The sequence below is a fragment of the Eptatretus burgeri genome, chromosome 8, assembly GCF_056783735.1.
Source record: "Eptatretus burgeri isolate ZD-2024b chromosome 8, Ebu_testis_v1, whole genome shotgun sequence".
NCBI classification, from domain to species: Eukaryota; Metazoa; Chordata; class Myxini; order Myxiniformes; family Myxinidae; genus Eptatretus; species Eptatretus burgeri.
Window position 1 is genome coordinate 35,446,317 of NC_140968.1, and position 27,582 is coordinate 35,473,898.

Sequence of the window (27,582 nt, forward strand, 5' to 3'; positions counted from 1 at the left end):
AACCAAACGTTTCCCATCCCACTTTGTCTATCTGAGCAGTGCGAGTTGAACCCCCGGCGGTTCCAATATCTCTCAGAGGAAAGAATTCAGATGAGTTTCAGCAAAATCCATTTCCAGAATGATACACTCATGTATCATTATTTGCGGTTTATAAGTAAAGGGGTTATGAATGCAAATTAATGCGATTTCAAAAGCAATATGGGGTCATTGTATCGGACGACTGGGTGAGCATTAGCTCTGTTTGTGGGAATTAAACGATGGGGGTGAATCGACTGGGGATGAAACCAAGTCAGATGCCTTGCAAATGCAATCAATGTTGAAATGAATAACGAGTTAGGATCATGTGTCAAGAATTGATTTTTGGCAAATTTATTCCCCATATACTCGAACGCAGGGCATAAGGACTCGGAGTCGAAGCGTGTTAAAGGAACTCTGTCGAGTCCGATGTAATATTTTCAAGTTTATCAAGAAAATTACTGCTGTCTTACTTCTGAAGATGTGATCTAATGTCCAAAAGAGGCACAAATACAAATAAGGACATTTTTGGGGGGACATAGTCGTGTGAATGCACCCCCTCTTGGTTGAGGTAGATGGCCCATGCAGAAGATAGAACCTCAAACTCTTTATCATCAAAATCCACTTTGTTTCTATCGATATGTTGAAGGGAGGGCAGGTGTGGTTGGGGGGATGGGGGGAGTGGGGGTAACTGGGTGTGATGATGTGTCATGATGGCAAACGAAGCCCAACCTAGAAAAAACACTAGCACTTGCACTATATTTCAGTTTAGTTCAGTATATTTCCACTCTTGAATCAATCAAACACAAAATACAAGAAACATGCATCTTATTATGAGAAGACTGGGGGGGAACCTGGATAAAAGCATGGACTGCAAAAAATTTATGTCCCTATGACAATGGATTGTGATGAGAAATATGAAGAGACAGAAAGAAAGAAATATTGTGAAATAAGATACCAATCATGGGAATAATTAGAAGTTGGACAAATGGAAGCTAAAACAGAAGGGAATGAAAATGGGGGATGTGGGTGCAGGATCCACAATCAATCCACTATCACTGCCACTACTAAGCCACTACCAAGCTATTACTGCGGCGACCACTACAACAGCCACTTTTTAGTATTTTGTATGCAGCCTGTGGCTGATGGTTGCATCATTGCTCGGAGTATGGCAGTGCCGCTGATGCAGTGCCCCCTGTTCCAAGAAAGCTGGTACTGATTTTGCCAACCGCGGAAGGATGACAGGCTGAGTCAACCCAGCTGGTGTTAATTTACGGCATGGCAGGGGCTCAAACTCAAGACCTTAAAGCTTAAGATCTTAAGCGAGTCACCAGACTTAGAACAACCACTACAGCTACAAAAACTCCACCACAACCACTATCAAGTCATTTCCACTACTATCACCACTGCCACCACCACAACCAACGATCAGTGCTGGCCGACAGGTTATCCTTCTTACGTCCATTTGATTGATGGCGCACACATTGTATGTATATTTCTGCATGAGAACCACCAAGATGACAGTGAATAGCGAGGTCAGGATTCGTTCCCAGACAAGACAACTCAATGGTGAGAGTGGATAGTTTACAGCAAGATAGCTTAGACTTTAGAGGTTATGCACACTTTCCTCTGAGCTGTCAAACCGGAGTTCAAATCCCGACCCAGCAATAAACTGTCATCCTGGTGTTTCACCCTTTGGGTTGAGTCATCAAAGTCTGTACCGTCTCTCGGATGGATGTTAAACTGGATATCACGTTTCCCGAATCGCCCCTCTCATCTCCGCCTCATCTTTTTTTTTTATTCTGTCTCTGTCTGTCTGTCTGTCTCTCTCTCTCTCTCCTGCCCTGCTCCCTCTCTCTCCTGCCCTGCTCCCTCTCTCTCCTGCCCTGCTCCCTCTCTCTCCTGCCCTGCTCCCTCTCTCTCCTGCTCTGCTCCCTCTCTCTCTCTCTCTCTCCCACCCACCCCTCTCCCTCTCCCTCTCTCTCCCACCCCTCTCCCTCTCTCTCCCACCCCTCTCCCTCCCATCTATCTCTCTCTCTCTCTCTCTCTCTCTCTCTCTCTCTCTCTCTCTCTCTCTCTCTCTCTCTCTCTCTCTCTCTCTCTCTCTCTCTCTCTCTCTCTCTCTCTCTCTCTCTCTCTCTCTCTCTCTCTCACCTCTCTCTCTCTCACCTCTCTCTCACCTCTCCTCTCCGTTGCTGTTTGATCATGTTTTATTGCTCTTCCCTTCTTCCCCTCATACTTACCTCCTCCAAACCCCCTCTCCTTTTCACCCCCCCATGGACATCTCCGGGAGGTCTCTCCATGTTGTTTTAAAGTACCCCATTTCATTCAATCCTGCACTACTCCCCACCCCTCCCTCCTCTCCCCTCACTAACCTCCCCCCCACCCTTAATACTCTCATCAGCAAAGCAGTGGGCTGTATTTGCTAGTTACACATAAATTGACAAACAGAGGAAAGTAGGTGTGTGTGTGTGTGTGTGTGTGTGTGTGTGTGTGTGTGTGTGTGTGTGTGTGTGTGTGTGTGTGTGTGTGAGAGAGTGAGAGAGTGAGAGAGTGAGAGAGTGAGAGAGTGAGAGAGTGAGAGAGTGAGAGAGTGAGAGAGTGAGAGAGTGAGAGAGTGAGAGAGTGAGAGAGTGAGAGAGTGAGAGAGTGAGAGAGTGAGACAGTGAGAGAGTGAGAGAGTGAGAGAGTGAGAGAGTGAGAGAGTGAGAGAGTGAGAGAGTGAGAGAGTGAGAGAGTGAGAGAGTGAGAGAGTGAGAGAGTGAGAGAGTGAGAGAGTGAGAGAGTGAGAGAGCGAGAGAGTGAGAGAGTGAGAGAGTGAGAGAGTGAGAGAGTGAGAGAGAGAGAGAGAGAGAGAGAGAGAGAGAGAGAGAGAGATGAAAAAAGGGAAGGAAGGATATAACAGAGAAAAGTGTGGGCAAGGGAGATCCAGTAACACTAGTGCAATGCATTAAAGGCATTTATTTTTGTAAATAAAGGAAATGATGGGTCACATAGAAAGAGAATTCACAAACAGGCTGCTATCAAAAAAAACACAATTCATGTTGTTTCACATTTCTGCAGCACCAATCATCACAGGTAAATTAAACTGCTCAATGACAATCCCACCGAACACATCGAAAGGAAAAAAAATAACGATTTGATACTTATTCAACAATGAGAGTTTTAACTTGCGTTTAAAAGTATGGAAGCCAATAGTTCATCTTAAATTCAAATCGAATGGATTTCAAAAATGAGGTCGAATAAAAAATGTTTTTGAAAAAAGGTTGTTCTTGTGAATGGAAGGTGAAACATGCTCAATTGTCTTGTCGGATAATTATGAAGTTCACATTTTTTTTTGTAAATAATTGTACAAGTGCATTCAGGAGATCATTTATATCTAACTGATACATCAAGGATCCAAGGTTATATAAATGTAGTTCCTCCATCTGAAGAATTTTGTTTTCATAAAATAAAAGATGAGGAGTTTGTGACCTTCGTTGCAGACGATTCCCATGACTTTTTTTTTTGCAATAATAAGATTTTATGCATAAGCAATCTGGAGGAATTATCGCAGGCAAGTAAACCGTAATTTAACTGATACAAAACAAGAGTGGAATATAATATTATAAATATTGATTTGGGGAAGAAATTATTAAATCTAATGATGAGACAAACATTATGAGAAATTTATTACACAACTCATTTGCAGGTGTTCTCCACAACAGGTGATCACCAATTAACATGCCAAGGAATTCTGGTGCACTCGATCTTCCACAATATTTGTTCATTTATGATAATAGGATCGGCGGAGCACAGAGAGTGTATTGCTAAAGAACATGAAAGTTGTTTTATCCAGATTCAATGAAAGTCTATTTGCCCTTATCCAATCTGATATATGGGCAAGCTCAAGCTTTATAGTCTTGCTTAGAAGATAGGGATCAGGATGAGAGAAAGAAAAAAAAAACATTAGGATTGGCAAACAATCTAAAAGACAAAACTTTGAATGATTGATAAAAATCATTAATGTAAATTATAAATAGTAGCTGTCCGAAAATGGAACCCTGTGGTACTCCACAAGTCATTACTTTTAGACGAGATTGACAGTCATTGAGAGCAACGAATTGTTTCCTATTCGTTAAGTAATTTCGAAACATTCCAAGGCTTTTCCCCCCAATTCCATAATGTAATAATTTATGCAAAATAATTTCATGATCTATTGTATCAAAGGCCTTGGAGAAGTTCAGGAAGATGCTGACTGTATGCGAATTATAGTCGATGGCATTTGCTATCTTTTCAATGAATGGTAATAAAGCATGGGTTGTGTTGTGTTTCTGCTGAAAACCAATTTGCATTTTACATAAAATATCAGATTCATCTAGGAATTTAATTAATCTTGTGTACATAATTTTTTCAGATATCTGAGAAAATGTGGTCAAAATATAAATCCGGCGATAATTTCAAAGCTCAAAAGGGTAGCCCTATTTGAAAATGTGGGCGACTTTAGCAATTTTCATCTTAACTGGTACGACTCCAGAAGAAAGTGATTCATTGAAGATGCGTGTTCGTGGAGGGAAGTAATCGAAGGGAAGTAAACCAGAGTTCCAACATTTTCATCCAGTTGAGGTTTCATTTGACCACCATCACCACAACTACATATGTGGAAGGGAGAGGAACAGGGAGAGGTACATAGGGGAAACAAGATGGACACGACAAGGACTTTCAGGAAGGAAAGCAGGGAATTTGAAGGAGGTGGGTTTGGAGTGGATTAGCGGGGGTACAAAAGATCGTGGTTTTAGATGGGAGAAGATAAGAGGTGGTGGTGAACAGCTGTTTTGAAGACCTGGAGGGAAGAGTGGGATTGAAAAGAGTGTGGGAGTTTGTTCCAGAAGTGGGATAAAAATAGGAATGAAAGAGTGAAGGTGAGCAGTGATTCGTGATTATGGTAGTTTCACCAAAAGGAGGTTGCTGGCGGACCTTGAGTGCCTCGTGGAAATATGGACAGGACAGATCACAGACAGAGTAGGGGGGGACGAGGCTGGAGAGGAGACGGTGGAAGACAGAAAAACCACCGACCTGCCTGTGGTGAGAGAGTGAGAGACCCAAAGACTCAGCTTCATCGCAGGAGATAACAATGATCCTAAATGCTTTGGTTTCCACAACGTGAAGCTGAGAAAAGTGAGAGGTGGGAGGACCAGCCCAGAGGGGAGAGCAGTACTCCATCAGGCTGCAGATGAAAGCTTTGTATGTTGTCATGAGCTCAGGTGTGCCAAGGAAGGACTTTGCATGCCAGAGGATGGCCAGTCGGTGACTGGCTTTGGAAGCCAGCTTGGAAAATATGGCTTTCCCAGGAGAGATCATGGCAGATAGTGAGACCCAAAAGCTTGAATGGAAGGACTTCTTCAAGAGGATTGTTGAGAAAATAAATGGAAGGGTTTTCCAAATGGTCCTTTCGGAGGGACGCAGTAAGAGTGTGAGATTTGTCAGGATTGAAAGACATGTTCCAAGTGTTGGACCAGCTTGTGATTTTATCCAGATCTGCAGAGAGTGAAGAAGGTGCTGCTTGCTGATCTGAGGGATGACAGATGGTGTGAAAGAAAGTGGAGTCATCAACAAAGAGATAAAGAGGATTTTCCAGAGAGTTGGAGAGATCATTGATGAAAACCAGAAAAAGCACAGAAAAAGCACGTTGCCCAACAGCCCAAAACAATGCCCAAGGAACTCCAACTTGGACAGGAAGAGGGGATGAGACAACTCCATTAAGGGCCACATGTTGACTGCGACAGGAGAGGAAGTCTGCAAGCCATGAGTGGAGATTGCCTTGGATACCATAGGAAGAGAACTGCTTTCTCTTTTAAACTGCTCTACCTTACCCAATGCAGCACTGAGCATGGACCAGTAGAAGAAAGGGAGCGACATTAAATAGAATTGTGACAATTCAAATAAAATCAGTACACCAGTACTTCTACTATGACCACCACAAGTATTCCAACATTCTTGTGGAGCCATGGGAGAAGTTTGGACCAAATCTTTAACGAACAGGCTGGCCAGGTCAAACTCACCTAATCCTTATGAAAGACATGGTAGGGATCTTTCAGGTATACCAACTAATGCTAGCTGATCGGACAGCTGACTAAACATTCATCTGAGGGACAACGCACTGCATGATGCAACACCCTACCTGCATACCGGCACAAATCCAACAGTTTATAGTCAGGTCGAAACTTAAATGTAGACTCGACAGCTCAAAGCTAAGTGCCCTACCTCTGCATCCACCTGTAGACTCAAAAATAATACACTAAAGATATTATGTTAAAAGAAGAGCAAGGGTACCATTGCCTCTGACATATCTAACTGGACTCTAGAGCAGTGATCTTCACAATTATTTTAGAGGGGGGGGGAACTTTTGCCCATAAGACATCAGTGTGAAAGCCACCACCTGCAGGACTCCATAGTGGCTGTTATTAGCCCCCAACCTCCACATCCTCTTCTTCATTGTGGTTAACTGAGTTGCAAGCATAATTGTTTGTACACTGCAACCATATCCTGATGTACAGGAGTTATGTTGCTTTTATGCTTCGCATTGTAACACTCATTTGAAACCATTGGGTCAACTTGATAGCATTTATGGCGGATTATGATGGGGTGTTTTCACATTTGTGTATTATCGGCCACACGTCAGGGGCCACATTTTAGGCCACCAGGGGGCTGCCAGTGGCTTGTGGGCCATGCAATGAAGAACAGAGCTCTAGAGAGTTCATAGAACACGTTACCCACTCAGGGTTCAGGTATGTATTGCAATTGAAATAAAATAATGATTTTATACATCATACAAAAAATTCTCGAAGTTTCCCGCCATTGTGCAGTGCCTTATACACCAACTTAATTAACATGTCCAAGTACTGCAAAACTGGAGGTTTATGGAAGTGATAGGAAGGCCATTTGGGTTCTGCAGCGTTCAAGTATATTGTTAAGTTTGTGGGGAGGGGGTAGACATCACCTTATAACAGTTAGAAATGTATAACTTAGTATGGTCCATTTTCAGGTAGTTATCCAATCTCGACATATTAAGTTGGGAAACATTAGCTTAAGAATTTTCTTGTTTAAATGTACATCATACGGAGGGTGGTGCATGGTAATAATTAGTTAGGGTTTTAGGTGAAGCAAATGAATGTGCAGCCTCCATTGACATCACCAGGTTGGGGGGAGAGAGAAAGAGAAAGAGAAAGAGAAAGAGAAAGAGAAAGAGAAAGAGAAAGAGAAAGAGAAAGAGAAAGAGAAAGAGAAAGAGAAAGAGAAAGAGAAAGAGAAAGAGAAAGAGAAAGAAAGAGAAAGAAAGAAAGAGAAAGAGAAAGAGAAAGAGAAAGAGAAAGAGAAAGAGAAAGAGAAAGAGAAAGAGAAAGAGAGAGAGAAAGAGAAAGAGAAAGAGAAAGAGAAAGAGAAAGAGAGAAAGAGAGAAAGAGAGAAAGAGAGAAAGAGAGAAAGAGAGAAAGAGAGAAAGAGAGAAAGAGAAAGAGAGAAAGAGAAAGAGAAAGAGAAAGAGAAAGAGAAAGAGAAAGAGAAAGAGAGAAAGAGAGAGAGAGAAAGAGAAAGAGAGAAAGAGAGAAAGAGAGAAAGAGAGAAAGAGAGAAAGAGAGAAAGAGAGAAAGAGAAAGAGAGAAAGAGAAAGAGAAAGAGAAAGAGAAAGAGAAAGAGAAAGAGAAAGAGAAAGAGAAAGAGAAAGAGAAAGAGAAAGAGAAAGAGAGAGAGGCTTGGATTGCCTTGCGAGGGGGCAGGGTGTTCTGTGCACTCTGGCGAGAGTGGGGATCATGTCAAAAAGGAGGACAATTGAGAATCGCCTCAGATAGGAACACTTTTGCCTGCCTGCTTCATCGTTGCCTGTTCGTTCCTGCCTGTGTGACCATTTTGTCGTCCCTGCTCACTGTTCATCCTGCCTCACCTGTTCGTCATCCCTGGTTTGTCACACCGTTTTGTTGCTTGCTTGCCAATTCGTGCCTGCCTGGTACTATTTTGTCACCATCTTCATCAGCACACCAAGAGAGCTAAGGCCCAAACCACCCAGTTCTCGTTACCCTTTCCCTTTGGTGCACGACGCTGGTGTGAGGCACCTTAGATTTTATCATCTTTTAAATAATTATTTATCTATTGCATTCCGTATTCCATCCTTCCCTTCCTCATCCCACCATCGTCCCTTCCGTTTGGTGCAACTATCCCTGGTTATTTGTTTGGGAATAAATCCTGTTAAACGAGGTAAGATCCTCGTGTGCTTCTTCGTTCCTGCATGCATAAAGCCACCATTAACCTGATGTGTACAATGGAGTAAAGCCAGTTTCAGTCCATCCATTCAGTGGCCAATGTTAATTGGTGCTGAACACAATCATATTATTCAATTTAAATAAAATAAAGATTTTAAAGATTGTATAAAAAAAATTAATTCTGGAAGTTTACCGCTGTTGACACAGTGTCTTTTACACCACTTTATTGAACACATCACGTGAGTTACATGTGCCTGTTGTACGTGTCCTTTATGACGCCATTAAAAACAGTAAGTTTCCTGTTTTGAATTATTTTCAATTTTGTTTGACTCGCAGACAGGCAGACAGAGGAAATAATATGACCACACATCCTGAAGCTCACCTGGATCAGGGGCAACAGTCACTCAAACCCACAACAGACCCCTTTAGATCCTGATTTTTTTTTAATGCTGTGTACAAATTTTTAGAACATCACAGGTGGTGAAACTTGTGGTCAAGTTTCATCAAAATCGTGTTTGGTTCAAGCGATAATGACTGAAGTGTTTACTGACTGACTCACTCACTCATTCACTCACCTGTGTACACTGCTCAATCACATAAATTCACCGGACCAACGTCCAGGTGAGCTAAAAATGATCTCACTCCTCTCTGCGCATGTGCTATCGGGATGAATTCAGAGCCAAAGTACTGCGAAACTACAGGTTCGATTTCTGATTCGTGTTCAAAATATAACATTCAATTGAAATAATATTGTAATTCGATCATAAACTGGTATTTGTAGACAGACATACAGAAAGACAGACAGACAGACGTGAACCAATTGCTTAACCCCACTTTTCGCTTCACATGCACAAGGTAAATATATCTTCTCAAGGATTCCAGCACAAAGCTTCAACAAAATCAATCGATTGATCATTACAGAAAACTTTGTTTTTTGAACCTGAAAATTTTCGAGGCAGGCTTCCATTAGACCTTTTGTTTTATGATACAAGTTTATCCAGGAAACACATGTCTATATCTCCAGCCTTCCAATCCACTCCTCTCTCTCTCTCTCTCTCTCGATTCGTTTTTCTTCTTACCTTCTCCCGGTGGAACCCAGTCCTTGTCTTCTCACGCCATATAATTGGTGTCAATCAGCAGTTCAATCATCCGTCGGAACACCTTTGTCCTGTAAATGGTGAACAGCAGGGTCAGAGATATATAAACAATCGCAGCACTCAGCACATCCGTTATTTATGACCTCGCCTTCACCCCGGTACATCCTATGGAGTTCAAACATGTATTATGTTCAGGAGAAGGACATTATTAGAAAATGAACAAATGAACACAGTATACAGTATATGATTGATCCTGAGATGCCATCGTCATGAACTGTGTATTCAAATGGAAACATCAAGGAGGCTTTCCCAGGGCCAAAAGGATCCGTCCTTAATTCTGCTACCAATTGCCCTTGCAATTTAAGAAGTGTGAATATTAACAATCGCTGCACTTCTCATCCCTTCTTACATTCAGGGAATGTGCCCTTCATTTGGATGTAATGCATACCCAATAGGTCATCCATGAGCTATATGGAGTAACTGGCAAAAGACACTTGTTTTGTAGTGGTCGCACCAGTGGTTTCTGGTTGCAATAGTGGTGGCAGAAACTTTTCCCTCTGTGTAATTCAGTCCACACTTTGTAATAAAATTGACTGCAATATACATCATATGCCTCACAAAGATTTAAGCAACAAGTTTTAAGGCTTGTATTGTTTTTATGGTACTTTCCATCATTCCCATATTCTGGTTAAAAGGGGACCAGCATATGGATCTGTAAACACCAAAAACAAACATGATGACAGTAGAAGCCACAGTTAAGTTGTTATACAAAAACAACATGGCTGTCCACAACGAGCGTGAAAATTGGCAACGACGCCAGTCTGCAAAATTATTGCAGACATGTTTACAACTTGGCAGAGATTACTTTAAACAACATGTGTGACCACCATTGACCTCATTACAAGCTTGTGCACATCTTGTCATCGACCAAATCTGTTCTCATTTTGGATGTTGAGCAATTCTTCAACCAGGGCCACTTCCAGCTGATCACGAGACTGTGGACGCAGTTGACGACCACAAACACATTCCTTAGGATGTTCCAGGGAAGTTCAATCAAATTCAACCAGCCTGTGTAAGGGATGTTGTGGTCATGAAGGGGCCGTGTTTACAAAACATGCACAGCGTAGAAGCGTGTTGTCATGCACAAAGATGAAGTACGACCTTGCTGTTTGGCGAGAAGGTCGACTACAGAGATAATGATTTCATCCCTATTTCTGACACCGGTCATATCACCCACCCAAATAATGTGATCAGTTCTTGAGCCAACTTAATTGCCAACCCATACCATCAGATGGCTGCCCCCACCAAGCCAATCATGCTGCTCATCAGCATCCACAATTAGCAAATGACTCTCCACCTTGAGTCCAAACTCTAGCACATCCACCGTTGAAGTCTCAACAGAATCTAGACTCATCAGTGAAAGGAAAATGGTGCCAACGGTTCATCCTCCAGGTGTGATGTTGCATCAACCATTTCATGCACTGCTGTTGATGGCGCAGTGTTCGTAGGTTGCAAAGCAGTGACATGCTGGACCTTATTAGACAAGCATGAAGCAAATTCTCAACTGACTCGGTCGAAATGTGATGGTTGACTGCTCTTTGTAGGTCATTCTGGAGAGACCGTGCTATTGAAAACAAGTTCCTTTTGGCAATGCTAAATCAATATGCTCACGAGGGATTATAACCCTTGGGTAACTGAAATAAGGTCGACACATTATCCGGCCTGTCCGGCGGTACATTGTCAGTCGCCCAGAAAAGACACTGGAATGAACATCGTACTGGGAAGCAAGGACAGTCTGAATCTTTCAGGTTGAACCATCCCGATGGCATGAGCCAACTCGTTTATTGCTAAATTATGCCGAGCTATTCCAATATTGATCAAGACTAACAAGGGTGGCCATTTTATAGAAGGTGCTGACATAGGTTGTGTGCAGACATGTACACAGGTTGTGTGGGAGACATGATTTCCACGTGAACTTCCAGGAGATGATTCATCAATTGTAATAGTTTGCGTACACATGAAGAGGATCTTTCTGAACTGTGATCCAGTTAATAAGTGGTTACACTAAAGCACAAACACACACACACACACACACACACACACACACACACACACACACACACACACACACACACACACACACACACGTCATTGCCTCACATCTCACTAGAACGCACGTCAAGTTAGGACATATTTTTTCTCCGCTTCCACCAGAGAAATGGCCCTGATCTCATGTGTGATATTGAGGGCCTCCATCCTTGTTGGGTGGGTGAAAGGAGCATGTCCAAAGTGGAGTGACCAGGTCTGAGTCTGAATTGATGATCTGACATGAGGCCGTTGGAGAAAATAATTGATTTTATGTCAACTGTGATGATGGATTCCATGACCTTGCTGATGATTGGAAGTGCAGGAAACAAAGTGGTCTGTAGTTAAGAAGATCCGTTTTTGCACCTTTTTACGTCCGCCACCGAAGGTGAAGGAGGTTATGTTTTCACCCCTCTCTGTCTGTTTGTTTGTCTGTTTGTCTGTCGGTGTGCAGGATATCTCAAAAAGTTGTGGACGGGTTCAGACGAAACTTGGTGGACACGTTGGGTGTGTGACCTTGACGAATTGATTCGATTTTGGTGAAGATCTGAATCCGGATCTGGATACGAGAATTATTTAATTTTTAAAATGATTCTTCACCATTTAGAGATCGGGCTAAAAACGATATATAGCAGGACATTTCAAAAATATATTGGGCCCAATATGTTCTCATGGATCAGGCATTATGTGGCGGATGTATGCGCTCTACCAAGTGCCCTTCTAGGTTCTGCAATGTGGTGATGTTGGCTGATTTCCAAGCATATGGAAGATGACCTAGGGCAAATGATAGGATGAAATTAGCAGAGAGAGGATGTGCAAGAGCAGGAGAGCAGGTTTTTATATTAGGACATGAGCTGATGCCGTTGTCCATTTAGAGAGTCAGAGTCGAGGGATGCCAGAAAATTCACCTTTTCAGGTGCAAAATAATACAGAGTCCTGGAGCAGTTGGGTGCAACTGGGCAAGGTGGGTTGAGAGGGCGAGGGGTTCAGGACATAATATTTGGAAGCAAACACAGAATTCAAGCATTCGGCCTTTATAATGAGCGGAGTCTGCTTTGGTGCCATTTGAAGTGAGGGAAGATATGGAGGGGTAGCATACTTCAGAGACAGACTTTGACAAAGTGCCACCAGGTTTTAGAGGAGGAGACACGTTTGAGAGTTCAATCTTGAGGTTGGACAAATGTTGTTTTCTGGCTCTCCTGAAAGTAGACACACACCTGTTGCGGGCTTTGTGGAATGATCTGAGCTTACCTTCGGTCAGATTTGCCTTTCAGGAGGAGAATGCACGTTGTTTTAAGACAACTGCCTCGCTACAGGATTCAGTGTTCCAAGAGTGGGAGGATGGGTAAGATAACTGAAGATTATTAAGAATTATTAAAATTATTATTAATATTATTATTAAGATTGAAGAATGAAGATGGGATTAATCTGTGCATTAGAGAGAGCAGGTTTCTGTGGAAGAATTCGCAAGCTGAATAAATATCAGGGGTAGATCTATATGAGACCAGTCCTGAAGTGCGATGGCTGCTTGTCATCCCTGCCTGTTTGCCTGAGTGAACTGCTAGACTCGCTGTCAGTGAGACTGTTCTCTGAGAATGGCCAGAGAGATGTTGATCAATACAAGCACATGATCAGATGAACCAATTGGGGCATAAGGAAGAGCAAGATGTGTTGGCGAGGAAGTTGGTCATCACCAAATCCAGAAATCCGGGTTGGAAAGTTTTTGCCATTTTGCGTCCATGTCACAATAGATTTGCCATTGACAGAAATCTGGGTTGGGAAGTTCACAGATTGAGTCAGTCTCATGGAGCCACAGAAGGGATGAGCGATTAAAAGTTGGTCCATGTCAGCTGATAGAGAGAGGTAGATGGAGATGTCACTGTTTGAAGGACAGGACAACACACAGCCAAACATGAGGTAGGAGCAGAGGGGAAGTCACAGCCAGAGGTACTCCTGGAGTTTGGGAGGTGTAACAGCACTACACAGAGAGTGAGAAATGGAGTTCTTGATATAAAGTGCAACTCCACCACCAGGACAGGGTTCAGGTCGATCAAAGTGGAGGACACAATATCCAAGGAGAGGCACTGAGGAGTCAGGGACGTCCCATGGGAGAAAGGATTCTGTTAAACAGATTATGTCTGATTTATTGGCAGGAATCTGGATTGAAGAGGAGGAGGAGGAGGAGACTGGGACCATACTCTGTGCAGAGCGTTGGTGCTGCTTAAGCAGTCTCCTTGGCTATTGGGCACAATCCTGGACGGGTCGCCACTCCGACACAGTATACCAGCATGCTGGCACTCATTTGGCTGACCTCGGAAGGAAGACAGGCCGAGTTAACCCCACCTGGTATTAATTCAACAGCTGAGCGGGATTTGAACTCAGAAGCCGAGGATCCAAAGCCCACCACTCTAACCATTAAGCCAACACTAGGCATACGGCTTGAGGGATCTGTCAGGTTGTAGCAGAGGCCTCGGATGTTTGAGGTCCACATGGTTAAGGACAGTTGGGGTAGGAGGAGCTCCTGATAGGTCGTAGAGATATGGAAGATTAGATGTACACAAACCTTGTCCAATGTATCTATTGTGACATTTGCATTGAGCGATGTGTGCATGGACGCTTATCCAGGGAGTGGCTTTAATCATATCCAGGGAGGATAACTGGATCAGTCATGCGATGTTAGGTCTCCAGACTATGCAAAGTTTTATTGATGAGCAAAGTGAGGTTGTGTTGATGAACCGTGTACAATTTTGAAGACCTCTGAGGTTGTTAATCAACCCAGCCCAGCTGGAGCATGCAATCATTGGTGAACTGTGATCTGTCATTGATGTAGCATCACTTTGTTGCCCAGGCACATGTTTCGTTTGAATTGTACAATGTGGAAAACGCTTCGGATGCTTGAGGTCCACACGGTTAGGGACACTTGTGGTGGGAAAGGGGGGGGGCATGGAGGAGCTGCTGTTAGGATGTCGGGATGCCCCAATATTTGCTAGCATAATGAAGTACCTCTCTTAATCGCTTGCTCCGTTTGCAAAGTGGTTGATACAGAACGACTGGCTTGGAAAATGATAGTAATTGCTCATGGAACACACCCCTATCATCAGGAAATCGGTAGGACTTCTTATGTAAGGAAGTCATGGAAACTCCATAGGCCTAATACAACAAAAATACTCAAATAAATATACCACCATACAAACGTATAAACCTATAATACTATAAAGTACATTCCAGTTATCTATGGAAGATTTCACATCCATTTCATATTCATGAAACTCTTGGACAGCACCATAAAACAAACCCACCCAAAACAGCCCATTTATAATGAAGCCTCTCCCTGTAGGCTTATAGATGGTGTAGGCTGTAGGGTTTGTTTGTACAATTAGTGCCCCCCCCTTCCCCCAGTTGTTTAATGATACCCCAGAGTTTCTTAGACCCAGAGGAGCACTAAACCACCGTTTAGATTTTTTTTTCTATTTTTTTTCTGCTAACGTCCGAACTGCATCTCAGAACCAGCTGGGATTTTCAGAACGAAATTTTGCATCAATAATAGGAATGTACAATGTATGCGGGGTTGAAATAAAAAAAATGATCTTGGCCTAATTTTAAGGTCATGACCTAATCGACAATTTAACATTTCTTTCACCACAACTCCACCAAGACTTGTCCGAATGTAACAATGCAGCACTCGCTAGATAGCCTAGAGCAAGGTGCATTTCAGCTTAATCTACATCATACCCCCTCCGAGTTAAAGGTTAAGGTCAAATGGTGGTCTGAAAAAAATAACGAATTCTTTTTGTCATCACTAAATTTTGCCAAGGTGAAATGTCAAAGACTGCTTGGCCTTACAAGATGTCCTTGCATCATAATAGTGCACTTGCACTGAAGTTGTGCACCTGATACTTGATTGGTGTCCTTGACCTACTTTTACCGATTGTGACCTAATAAAACAAAAAGCACTTTTTTAATCACAGCTTAAATAATTTTTCTTCCGGGACAGATGTTTTCATGATGTTGAGTTTTATGGATAGAATGTAGAAGGGGGCACATGTTTTTCAATCTACACTCCATCCCTAAATGTTGAAGGACAAGGTCACGTGACAGTCCAAAAAAAAATAAGGTCCTCATTGGATCCCGGTGCTTGTGGACGCTTACCCTTAGCAATCACTTTGTTAGCGCAGACGTCTACTTCTTGTTCTTCTTTTCAGACAGCCTACCTCCAAATTGGTTTGAACACGAATCTGCTGTACTGTATTTTACAGAGGGAAGGTTCACCCTCTTTTTCTACTTTAAAGGCCACAATTATTCCCACATTCTTTTTGGGTTGGCCAGGAGAAGCTTGGCCCAAGTCTTTCACGAACCGGCCAGCCAGGCCTGAGGTTCAATTACTCGGTGAGGGCAGGAATTTGTACCAGTCATATAAAGGGTACCAGTGACAACTCGCCGACTCTTCACGAAAGACACCGTGAGGTCTTTAACATCCACCAACTAATGCTGGCAGGCAGGACGCCCAGCTTAACACCCATCCGAGGGATGGCACACACATTGATGAATCACCCTGCCTGTGAAACACCGGGTTGACAGTCTATAGCTGGGTCGGGATTCAAACCCAGGCTGGACAGCTTTGAGGCGAGTGTGCGTACCTCTCGGCCATACTGTCAGCCCGCAGTGGGATCCAAGACCTCTCGAAATTTTCATAACTTGAAAGGATTTCACAAAGGAAGCACAGCTGCATACCTACCCATGCAATGAAGGTCCAGGAGGGGTGGGCGGGACAACACCTCTCGATCAGCTTGGCGGGGGCGAGCCCCTGTTGATACAATTGGCTCGAGATAGCTATCGTGTGCAGCCTGTGGCTGTTGGTTGCATCATTTTCTGGGGGTGCGGCTGTGCCACTGATGCAGTGTCCTCTATCACCAGTGCACTGGTACTCATTTCGCCGACATCGGGAAGATGACAGCCTGAATCAACCCCACCTGGTGTTAATGCAATGGATATTTAGGCCTCAAACTAAAGACCCTAATAGCTTTAGCCATTCACCTTAACCATTAAGCCAACACCAGGCTTTAATTATACAATTGGCTGAGGGCCAGTCACACCTGTATGGGTGTGGTTAATGGTGGCATATTATTGCTGCCCATCATTTCATAGCAAGACTATTTCATGCAAAGAGTTTTCACACATAATCGACAAGATATTTAACAGTACAATCAAAAGAAAATTCTTCAGCATATAAGTACATTTTTTTTTTAGAAAATACAGGAACAAGTGATAAAAAAACATGTTTAAAAATAGAAAAGGATGTTGGTATGCTAAAAGGTATGTAAACAAGACAAGGATGGTCACAATAAATTATCATGTGAAACCATCCCACCATCTTCCTTTGAATAATGGTTGCTCCTGAAAATGACAACATACAATCAATTTGGGTTCACAACCACCAAAAACAGACGCCGAATCCACTCCTGCTGAACCTCGCTTCATTACTTATGGTCCTTTCTCCTGTCAATTTGAATAATGCTGAAGATATTCCACGGCAGAGGGAATAAAATAATATTTCACAGTGGGAAATATATCCCTTCTTTGCCAAACCGATTTCATAGTGCCTTTCCTTAATCTCCTACTCTCTTTATCGGTTCCATCATCACCTAAAACGGATGGCTGCCTCGATCCACAATATTGCTGTGGCTGTGCTGGCAGTGTCATGTTAGGAAAATTCTTCAAAATGATATTCCCCATTTCCTCATTCTTTCCATCCTTGCGAATGATGTGTCCATTCCTTCTTACCAGCAACTTTCTTTCAACCTTACACGGATGAAGGATGGTACGAGTCAAACAGACCCCACCAATCCAGTTTTATCAAATTTATTTTTCGTCATTATTTCATTAAATATATTGTATTTCATATCAACACTGTAATTCCGTTTTCAAGATGGCAGGCACACACAGAGATGGCCCAGGTGGTGGAATCTGAGCCATTTTGCCTCAATATTGTTTATCTTCCTCCCCTTAACCACCGTTTTCCTCGACCACCAGATTCCTACACCACACGGTTCCCGCTGCAGATACTCCTTCCCACAGCACTGCAGGTCATCGGGATTCAAGAGGGTGAGAAGAGCGAGAGGAATAGAGAAAGAACTAGAACGACACTCAGTAGAGTGCATACATCCACCAGGCTGAACAGTGTATATTTTGTATCCCAGTGATGGGTTCAGAACAACCGGACCTGAACCAACATCGATTTAGCTTGTTCTTGTTACCAACCAAACTTATCCACAAAGTTTTGTCATAATCCGTCCACAACGTTTTGAGATATCGTGAGTTTTTTGAGATCGTTTTTGTTTTTTTCAAACTAACAAACCCGTACTAACAAATCGTTTTTGGTCGTATCTATCTCTCAATGCTGAAGAATCATTAAAAAAAAATATCTGATCCGGATCTTCACCAAAATCTAATTCATCCTCATAACACGCCCAACCTGTCCATCAAGTTTCGGCTGAATCCGTCCACAACTTTTTGAAATATCCTGCTTACAGACAGAAAAACAAACAAACAACAGATTAAATAAAACCAATGTCACCCGCAGGGTGACCCGTATCTTGCCAAAAGGTGACCACGTGTGACTTCTTTTAGGTCACACTTAGGTGAACAGAGCTGCTATCCACCAGGAGCGACTCCTTGAGGAATATCTGCCTACGAGAGATTCCGATGAGAATCGTTCTACAGAGTAACCATGAAAAATATGTGTTTGCCTCATAATGTCACCAAATGACGTCATAATGTCTCAAGCTTGACATATCTAGAAAGCACTCATCGAGGTGTTCAATCTGAAGTGTTACACGATATGGTTCCTAAAACTTGAAAATTTGACCTTGGGGTCAAATATATTTGACCTCAGGCGCTAACCATGAAGGTCAAGGCCAATCGCCACCAAAAATTAATCAGCTGAGCGCCAGACCATGAACTATATTCCCATGAAGTTTGAAGACGATCCGATCAAAATTACTCAAAAAATAAGGGTTTCGTCGACTCCCCTAATTTGCGACAAAGTGACCTTGACCTTTGACCTTGAAAATTTTATGCGCTGAAAGGGACCTCTATAGGCCTCTGATATGCGAAGTTACAAAAATTTCCAATGATAACTGTGCTCTGCAGAGCGATTTATACGTGATTACAGACAAAAAATAAAAACATATGAAGGTCAAGGCCAATCGCCACCAAAAATTAATCAGCTGAGCGCCAGACCATGAACTATATTCCCATGAAGTTTGAAGACGATCCGATCAAAATTACTCAAAAAATAAGGGTTTCGTCGACTCCCCTGATTTGCGACAAAGTGACCTTGACCTTTGACCTTCAAAATTTTATGCGCTGAAATGGACCTCAAAAGGCCTCTGATATGCGGTTACAAAAATTTCCAATGATAACTGTGCTCTGCAGAATTTTTTATACGTGACTACAGACAAACAAAAAAAATAAAAAAAACATACAAACTGACTAACATATCTTGCAAAAACTTCGTTTTGGCAAGATAATAAAAAAAATCACTCGTAGAACGACACTTGGCAAAACAGAACAAAGTAGAACAGCTCTCGGTGGAGCGCATACCTCTGCCAAGCTGAACAGTTTACTTTTTGTATCCAACTGATGGTCTGGATCGGAACCAAAATCTAATCAGCTCGTTCTTGTCACCAAACTGACTCATCTACCTAGTTTTGTCATAACTCGTGCACAACTTATTGAGATGTCATGATATATATGCACTGTATATAGTTTTTGGCCCTATCTCTCAATTTTAGAAATCAGGCCGATGTTGATGAAACTGAAGACCAAGAAGGAAGCCGAAGAAGTAAAGAGCAAAGATGGAGTCATCAGGAGGAACCTGGATAGGATTTGAGTTTCAGCCGATACTCCACTCCCCTCAGACCCATCGAGGCACAGCCAAGTGAGCCTTACAGAAACATTTCTGAAAGAATTCACTTCTCCTTAGAAAGATAGATAGAAAAATAGAGAAGAAAAGAGATGAAAGAGAAGAAAAGAGATGAAAGAGAAGAAAAAGCCAGAATTAGAATGAACTAGAACATGCCCGTACGTGTGTGGCCGTATGTGCAAAAAATAGAAATAAAAAAAAAAACTTTCAAACCGCGAGCCAAAAACAACAACCACACAGGCCATTCCTTCACTCTCGCGTGCCCGTATGTGCGTGGCCGTACATGCAAACCAAAACAAACAAACAAAAAAATTCAAACCGCGAGCCAGAAACAACCACACAGGCCGTTCCTTTGCTCTCGCGTGCCCGTACGTGCGTGGCCGTACGTGCAAACCAAAAAAAAAACTTTCGAACTGCGAGCCAGAAACAACCACACAGGACGTTCCTTCGCTCTCGTAAACGACTGGATTGGGGCATTGTGTTTATCTATAAATGCGCATAAGAAATCGAGAAATTATTAGAATACAGTAAGTCATCACTATCCGGAATTAGTGCGTGCCCGTATGGAATGTTCACATGAATTCCACGAATTATCGCTTGCATTGAAGTAACAACTGCTTTGATACTTACACACACAGAGTTAATTAAAATCAAGTTTACCTCCCTGTCTTTGCTTGCCATGACATTCGCTGCCATTGACCATTGCCACTCCTACGCCACGGTAACTAAGGCACCGACCGATCCCCATCGTAACCGGCACGGCACGTGAGGTCATCGTCAGCCGGCCGCGCACCGTCCTACGCGAAGTTAAGTCCTCACTGTCCGGAAGTTCGCATATCGCAGTTACGATTATTCGCAATTTAGTTTTAATGGCCAATTATTCAATTAGCGCCAACGTATTTTGCCTTTTCGCAATGTCATCGCAAGGAAAAACACAAAGAGAAGAGAAGAGAAAAAAAAACATACGTGCAAAAAAAAATAAACTCCCCCAAAAAAATAACTTTCAAACAACCGCACAGTCCGTTCCTTCGCTCTCGTAAACGACGACTGGATTGGGGCATTGTGTTTATCTATAAATGCCCATAAGAAATCGAGAAATTATTAGAATACATTAACTCATCACTATCCAGAAGTCCGTACGTTGTAACCCGTAATGGGGAACATGGCTGAGGTTCACTTCCCCATAGGCCACGCCTACGCAGCAACATGTCTTGTCATTGGTTGGTAAATAAATGGCCGCAGCAACGTGTCTTGTCATTGGTTGGTAAATAAATGGCCATAACTTGGGAAGCACTTGTCCCATTAATATCAAACCTTGAAAAGGCACATCCTCGGGTCCCCCGCAATATAGCTGGCAAGTTTCAATCAGATCGGACCAGTGGTTGTCGAGAAACAGCAGTCACACACACACACACACACACACACACACACACACACACACACACACACACACACACACACACACACACACACACACACACACACACACACACGTTGCTGGAATTATAGATAGATAAAGAGAATTGTGAAAAAAAAATTAGAAAGAAATGTGAAAGGAACAAAGAACAAAGATGTTCTGAGACCTTTTGTCAACAAAAATAATTGGTGGTTGAATTCAATGAACTGATATGAAAATCCTCTTCAAGTTTCAAGTCAATCGGATGAAAATTGACAATTTTAGAACTTTCAGCCTATATTAACCTTTTGGCCTATGATGACCTCAAAATAATTGGTGGTTGAATTCATTGACTTGATGTGAAAATCCTCTTCAAATTTCAAGTCAATCGGATGAAAATTGACAATTTTAGAAATTCGGCCTCTGTTGACCTTTTGGCCGAAGTTGACCTTGCGTCGACTTTCAATCGACTGACGCAGGGACGGTACCTACAATCTCCAAAAGTTTCAGAACGATCGGCTGAGCGGTCAGACAAACAAACAAGCTAAAGGAACAGATCAACATACTTGGCCAAAATAATAATAATTTGCTGAGTCACGAACCGAGTTTTAAGTTTTTAATGATTCCTATTGATACATAATATTTGTCCACCTTTGGTGGTGGAGGTAAAAAGGACAGAGAAGAAAAGTTTTTGCAGCAGGTGTGATGAAGGCATGCAGGTAAGGTGAGCATACAGTGCAGTTGAGGTGGGTTGTGGATGAAAATGGGGTTCAAGTTCATGAAAGATGTAAAAATGCAGGTCAATTGGTGAGAAAGGAATACTACACAAAAGGGAATATATACACAGATGAAGATTTTGAACGAGGTTAAAAACTTAAGGAGTTTAATTAGTGTTAAATATTAATAAAATTTCAAATTTGAGCACACTCAGCTGTGACTGCGGGCTGTCTCCGAGTTTGAAGTTCCCAGTCATAAGTCTTCCAACCAAAGGTGACATAGCTACAATCTTTCAGTGACAAACCTTGTGAGATAGTATCCAACAAATGGGTTACTGGTCTTCTGCTGGGTATATTATCTTGCTTTCAGCAGTGTCAGGAGGACTTCGTTGCCAAGTTGGTTCCCCTTGGACGATAAGCCTGGAAACTGCAGACACCCTGGATGAGTCAAGCATGGAATGCCTTGCATGCAACATCCAGCACGCAATGCATGAAAATCCTTCAACATGTCTGCCTTGCAGTATCCTCGAGATCCAGACCTTCATCACTTTTGCCCGAGGGAACACCAAGTACTTGGTAAAATCAATTTACCAAGGAAGGCCTGCAAATTTGAGCCTGAATTTCATCATCAATAGAGGAATTCGCAGAAACAATAAAGCCCAATACATAAATCCTGAAAGCTTCACCTACTCACCCCCCCCCCACCCTCGGCACTAGGGTCACGTGTCCGAAAAACCCGGCTCTGCTGCGCTTTTAGGACACGTAAGCGTGGTGTTTAGGGGGTGGGAGTGAAGCTTTCAGGTTTTATTGATGGGGAAACTTAGGGATGAAACTGCTACCAGCGCTTAAGGATGCGGTATACAACTGGCACACAAAGTTATATGGAACTCAGGTAAACCACAAAAGTGTTCACCAGTTTTAATGAATTCAAGTAAATGTGGTGCCCAGTTTAATTGGGGGGAGAGGGGTGAGGGGAGATGCTTGTTACATCGAGTTTTATGTTATTTTTCCATGATGAGCTCTAATATTATTGCTTTCAATGTAATCTGCTTTTCCATAAACCCGAGACAATGGAGAAAATCAACGTACTGTACATGTTGTTCCTTGGGAATAATACATTTACCAGTTAATCAACTTCCTGTGGATAAGGTGCAGGTGTGGTTGATTTGCACGTGTAATGGAGAAACAATCTGTGGTCAAAGTTTTGCAAATACCATTACAACAGAGCATGACTATACTACGACACCACTTCTTTAGCGGTCCCAGTTATTCTGACCTTCCTGGGGGATTGCCTGGGTAGAACGTTTTTGGCCCAAATCCTTCACGGGTCGGGCCGGCCAAACCTGACGCTCTACTGAAGGAAAATTGGGCAGGAATTTGAAATTTGTTCAAGGTGTCGGTGACAACTCGCCCACTCTTCACGAAAGACACGATGGGATCACTGCCAGTGACGTCCACCAACAATCAACAGGTGTGGGCAGATGTGTCTTCCATCTTAATCTGTTGCCGGCACCATGACTACGTTCCAAATTCTCGTTCCAACCTACAGAGGGGCACAGCATCGGCGATATACAGCTATGCCCCCAGCAAATTATTATACCCACAGCCATGTGCTGCATATGAAGGAGGAAGATTAAGAGGTGGTCCTTAACCGATAGACGATGCACACATTGATGCTTGGCCCTGGAAGCGAAAGACCAGGGTGACCTGTTTATTTTTTGTATACAAAGTCGAGGCTCATAAAGGAGATAGAAAATACAACAGATCAGGATGTAACAGAATAAAAGGAACAGGATAAAGATGAGGGAAACACACCAGGGTTGAGAGATAAAATAAAGGGAAACATAAATAAGGGATGTGGGGAAGAATTAGGGTAAAGGCCCGGTCACACCTTGATGTTATAGCCAGCGATGGCAACGTGTTAAAATTTATGTAGAACGCTGGCTTACGTTGAACTTTTGATGTTTTTTTTTTTTTAAAGATTCGGACGGATTCATAGCAACTTGGCCTTATGTATAACGCATTGGTAACTACACAGAACGTTTCGTTGTGTTATAGATAACTTATAGCAACGAATGCTGAACCTGTTGTCGGCATACACAACCGATGCCCAACGATAGTCTAACTTCGGCATAGCGCGTTGCACGCATCGCCGACGATGTCGTGACGTAGCCTATTAAAAGGCTGACGCACAACGATTCGAATCATAACTGCCGTAGAAATGGAAGGGTCAACATCGCGGTCACACCTTGGCGATCTTGCCAGCGTATGCAGACGTCACAAAAAGTGTGTCTAAAACGTTGGGGCACGTCAAATACGGTATGGGTAAGTTTGGTATGTGCGAGTAGAACGCTAAATACGCTATCATACGTCGTAGTAAGTAGAGTACGTCAAGAAATTTTGAACATGTTCAAAATTTTACGACGTACTCGGCGTATGACACACGTTCCGCATGCGATGGGGATAAGTTTTACACACGATATGCGGACGCTTACACACGTCCACAAAGGCTACTCATAAGCTACTCATAAGTCGAAACACGTCGCGGTAATGTCTTTTTTACGCGAAACTTATTTCTAACTTATGTTTGACGTGCTTTGAACCAATTCTTTACGTAGTCCCAACACACATCGACGTATGTAGACGTATTCCAATGACGTCTTCCGGTCGACAAAAAAAAAAATTACGTGTTTCTAGTTTACAACTGCCATATAAAGACGTGTTCCCAGCGATTTTGGGAATTGGTATATAAAAATGGTGTTCATAAAAGGGGAACCCAACAGTGTTTTCGAGTCCTTTTTGAGTCGATGTCCATGTCAGCAGTAACAGTATCAGTATCAGTATCAGTATTAGTATCAGTATCAGTATTAGTAGTAGTAGTAGTAGTTTGTTCATGTTGGCAGTAGTAGGTGGGTGTGAGGGGGAGTGTGAGGGGAGTGTGAGGGGGAGGGTGTGGGTTATGATGGATCCTCCTTGCGTCCGCGTGTCCACGGGTAGGTTCATAGGCTGCCACTCAACGATTTAAATGGCTGCATCTCCACTATTGAAAGTAGACGCTTGCGCTCAACAATTTGAATTTTTTTACACTCAACGACTTTTAAACGGTACCACTCAGCTATTTTCATTGTTTACAATGAACGATTTAAATTGCTGTCACTCGCCTTTGTTTTTTGACGCTGGGGTTTGGAAATTTGAAGCGTTTCTTCTGAACGTGTTAAAACGCTCAAACTCGACTATTTTAAATAGACGCTGCCGATGGACAATTGGAATCATAGCCAAGCTAGACATCGAAGTGTGAACATCCTCGTCATGCCGAAGAAAAGTTTGAAGAATGCTGCAAATAAGTGTCCTGGCCGTGGCCGTGGACGCTGACGCAAGGACGATCCATTATACCGACGTCTTTCAGCCTATGAGTAACTTAAAAGTAACGTCTGTCGACGTGTGGCAACGATCGCGTAACGTGCCAACAACACGTTAATCATAGGTTAGAAATAAGTTTCGGGTACGCTAAACATTACCTCGGCGTGTCTCAACTTATGATTAACTTACAAGTAGCATGTGTTGACGTCTGTCAACGATCGCAGACCGTGCATACAACCTGTGGCCAGCGTAGCGGAACGTGCGAGTCATACGCCGGCATACGTCGTGAAATTTCAAGCATGAAAAAATTTGAGGACAACCTAAAAGTACAACGTTTAAAGCCAACGTACAACGACGTATGGCAACGTACTGCGACGTATGCCAGCGTGCTCTCAATGTTATCAAAACTTACCCATAACGTATTCAACGTGTGCCAGCGTTTTAGAAAAAAAATTCAAAAATCGGCATACGTTGGCTAAAACGTCAAGGTGTGACCGGGCCTTAAGGGGAGGACACAGGTGGGTGAACAGGATGGAAGCAGCCACAAACGCTAATGAAGGAAAAATGGAAACTCTGAAAGAGGTGGGCTTGGTTGGGTAGTGGGGGGGGGGGTTAACGAGGGTTGAAAGGATCATGGTTTGGGATTGGGGATGATCTGAGATGCTGGTGAACAGCTGTCTTAGAGCCCTGGAGGGAAGAAAATGAGATTGAAGAGAGTGTGGAAGTTGATTCTATGGGTGGAAAAAAAGAGGAACAAATGAGTGGAGGTGAGCTGTGATCCTGGATTTCGGTAGTTTCACGAGAAGGGGGTTGATGCTGGACCGCGTGCACTCCGCATGTGGGAGTTAATAAGCAGAAAAGGAGGATGGACACAGGAGAAGGCCAATTGTCCCATCATGCCTGTGCTCCGAGATAAGAAAGAAAGTTTAAGAGAAAAGAGAGAGCAAGACGATTGATGATAAGGTATATATTCAAATATTCTTGTCGGTTGTTTTCATAGAGCACTTATTTTGAGAAAAATAATCACAAATAGGTTTACAAACTATATACAAGTCCTGTACTCACACAGTGGCCGTGCAATAACGCTGCTTCTTCAACAGGCACAATAATTATTCCAACCTTCTTGTGGGGTCAGCCAAGGGGGAAGTTTGGCCCAAGTTTTTTCACGAACCGACTGGTCAGGCCCAGCGTTCGACTGAAGGTGATGTGGGCAGGAATTTGTAATTTGTTCAGAGTGCCGGTACTTTCTGATTCTTCATGAAAGACACATAGGGATGTTTAACGTCCAACAACTACCAGTGCTGTCAGATGAGACAACCAGCTTAATGTCCTTCTGATAGATGGCACACACATTGATGCTTCACCCTGCTCGTGAAACACCAGGATTTGAACCCAGGCCATAAACAGCTTGGAGGTGAGTGTGTGTAACTCCAGCCAATCCTGCCAGTCCTCTGATGTCCCATATCATCACTCAGATCATTAATCATAAAATCAATAATGAGATACAGATACAGATACAGATACAGATACATATACATATATCAACCAATTGCCGTATAACTTACAATAATAATATGGAATAGGCAAAGCCAAGAAGCGAACGTAGAATTCTTCTTACATTCGATGATGCAATTTCCGGTTACTTCGGCCTGGATTCGGGATCAGCGATCAAATAATGTAAATGACGATTAAAAATTATTTTTTCATGATGCGGGAGATATCTTTATTATAAGATTAGGAAGACTTAAAACTGCTGGAGTATTTACTCTCTATGTTTGTTGTTAATTTTTTAGTCATAAAGGTGTGATTGGGTATACTATAGATCAAATTAATTATTTGTGCATTTCTATAACCGTGATAACACTACTGCATATTACCTCAACATTACCTTCACAACAACAACTACACCACCGAGAACAGGATCTCATCTGAAAAAAATAAATTCCTCAACATTACCTTCACAACGACAACTACACCGCCGAGAACAGGATCACATCTGAAAAAAAAAATCCTCAACATTATACCTCAACATTACCTTCACAACAACAACTACACCGCCGAGAACAGGATCTCATCTGAAAGAAAATTACCTCAACATTACCTTCACAACAACAACTACACTGCCTAGAACAGGATCTCATCTGAAAAAAAATATAATACCTCAACATTACCTGCACAACAACAACTACACCGCCGAGAACAGGATCTCATCTGAAAGAAAAAAATTTCCTCAACATTACCTTCACAACGACAACTACACTGCCGAGAACAGGATCTCATCTAAAATATATATATATATATATATATATATATATATATATATATATATATATATATATATATATATATATATATATTACCTCAACATTATACCTCAACATTATACCTCAACATTATACCTCAACATTATACCTCAACATTATACGTCAACATTACCTTCACAACAACAACTGCACCGCCAAGAACAGGATCTCATCTAAAAATATATCTATATATATATATATTACCTCAACATTACCTTCACAACAACTACACCGCCTAGAACAGGATCTCATCTGAAAAAAAAAATTCTTCAACATGACCTTCACAACGACAACTACACCGCCGAGAACAGGGTCTCATCTAAAAAAAATATATTACCTTAACATTATACCTCAACATTACCTTCACAACAACAACTACACCGCCGAGAACAGGATCTCATCTGAAAAAAAAATTCTTCAACATTACCTTCACAACGACAACGACACCGCCT

The 27,582-nt window shown here is 42.5% G+C and overlaps 1 long non-coding RNA gene across 2 annotated transcripts; it reads right to left on the reverse strand.

The window, feature by feature from the left end:
• Nucleotides 1-2,967: 2,967 nt before the first annotated feature.
• On the reverse strand, nucleotides 2,968-27,061 carry LOC147021511 (uncharacterized). 2 transcript variants are annotated; one of them, XR_015060819.1, is made up of 3 exons: nucleotides 26,393-27,061; nucleotides 9,329-9,417; nucleotides 2,968-3,920 (listed from the first exon to the last, which is right to left on the reverse strand). It is a non-coding gene; the product is annotated as an uncharacterized LOC147021511 (long non-coding RNA). The 2 variants fall into 2 exon arrangements; XR_015060818.1 differs by lacking the exon at nucleotides 26,393-27,061 and adding an exon at nucleotides 21,773-22,164.
• Nucleotides 27,062-27,582: the final 521 nt, after the last annotated feature.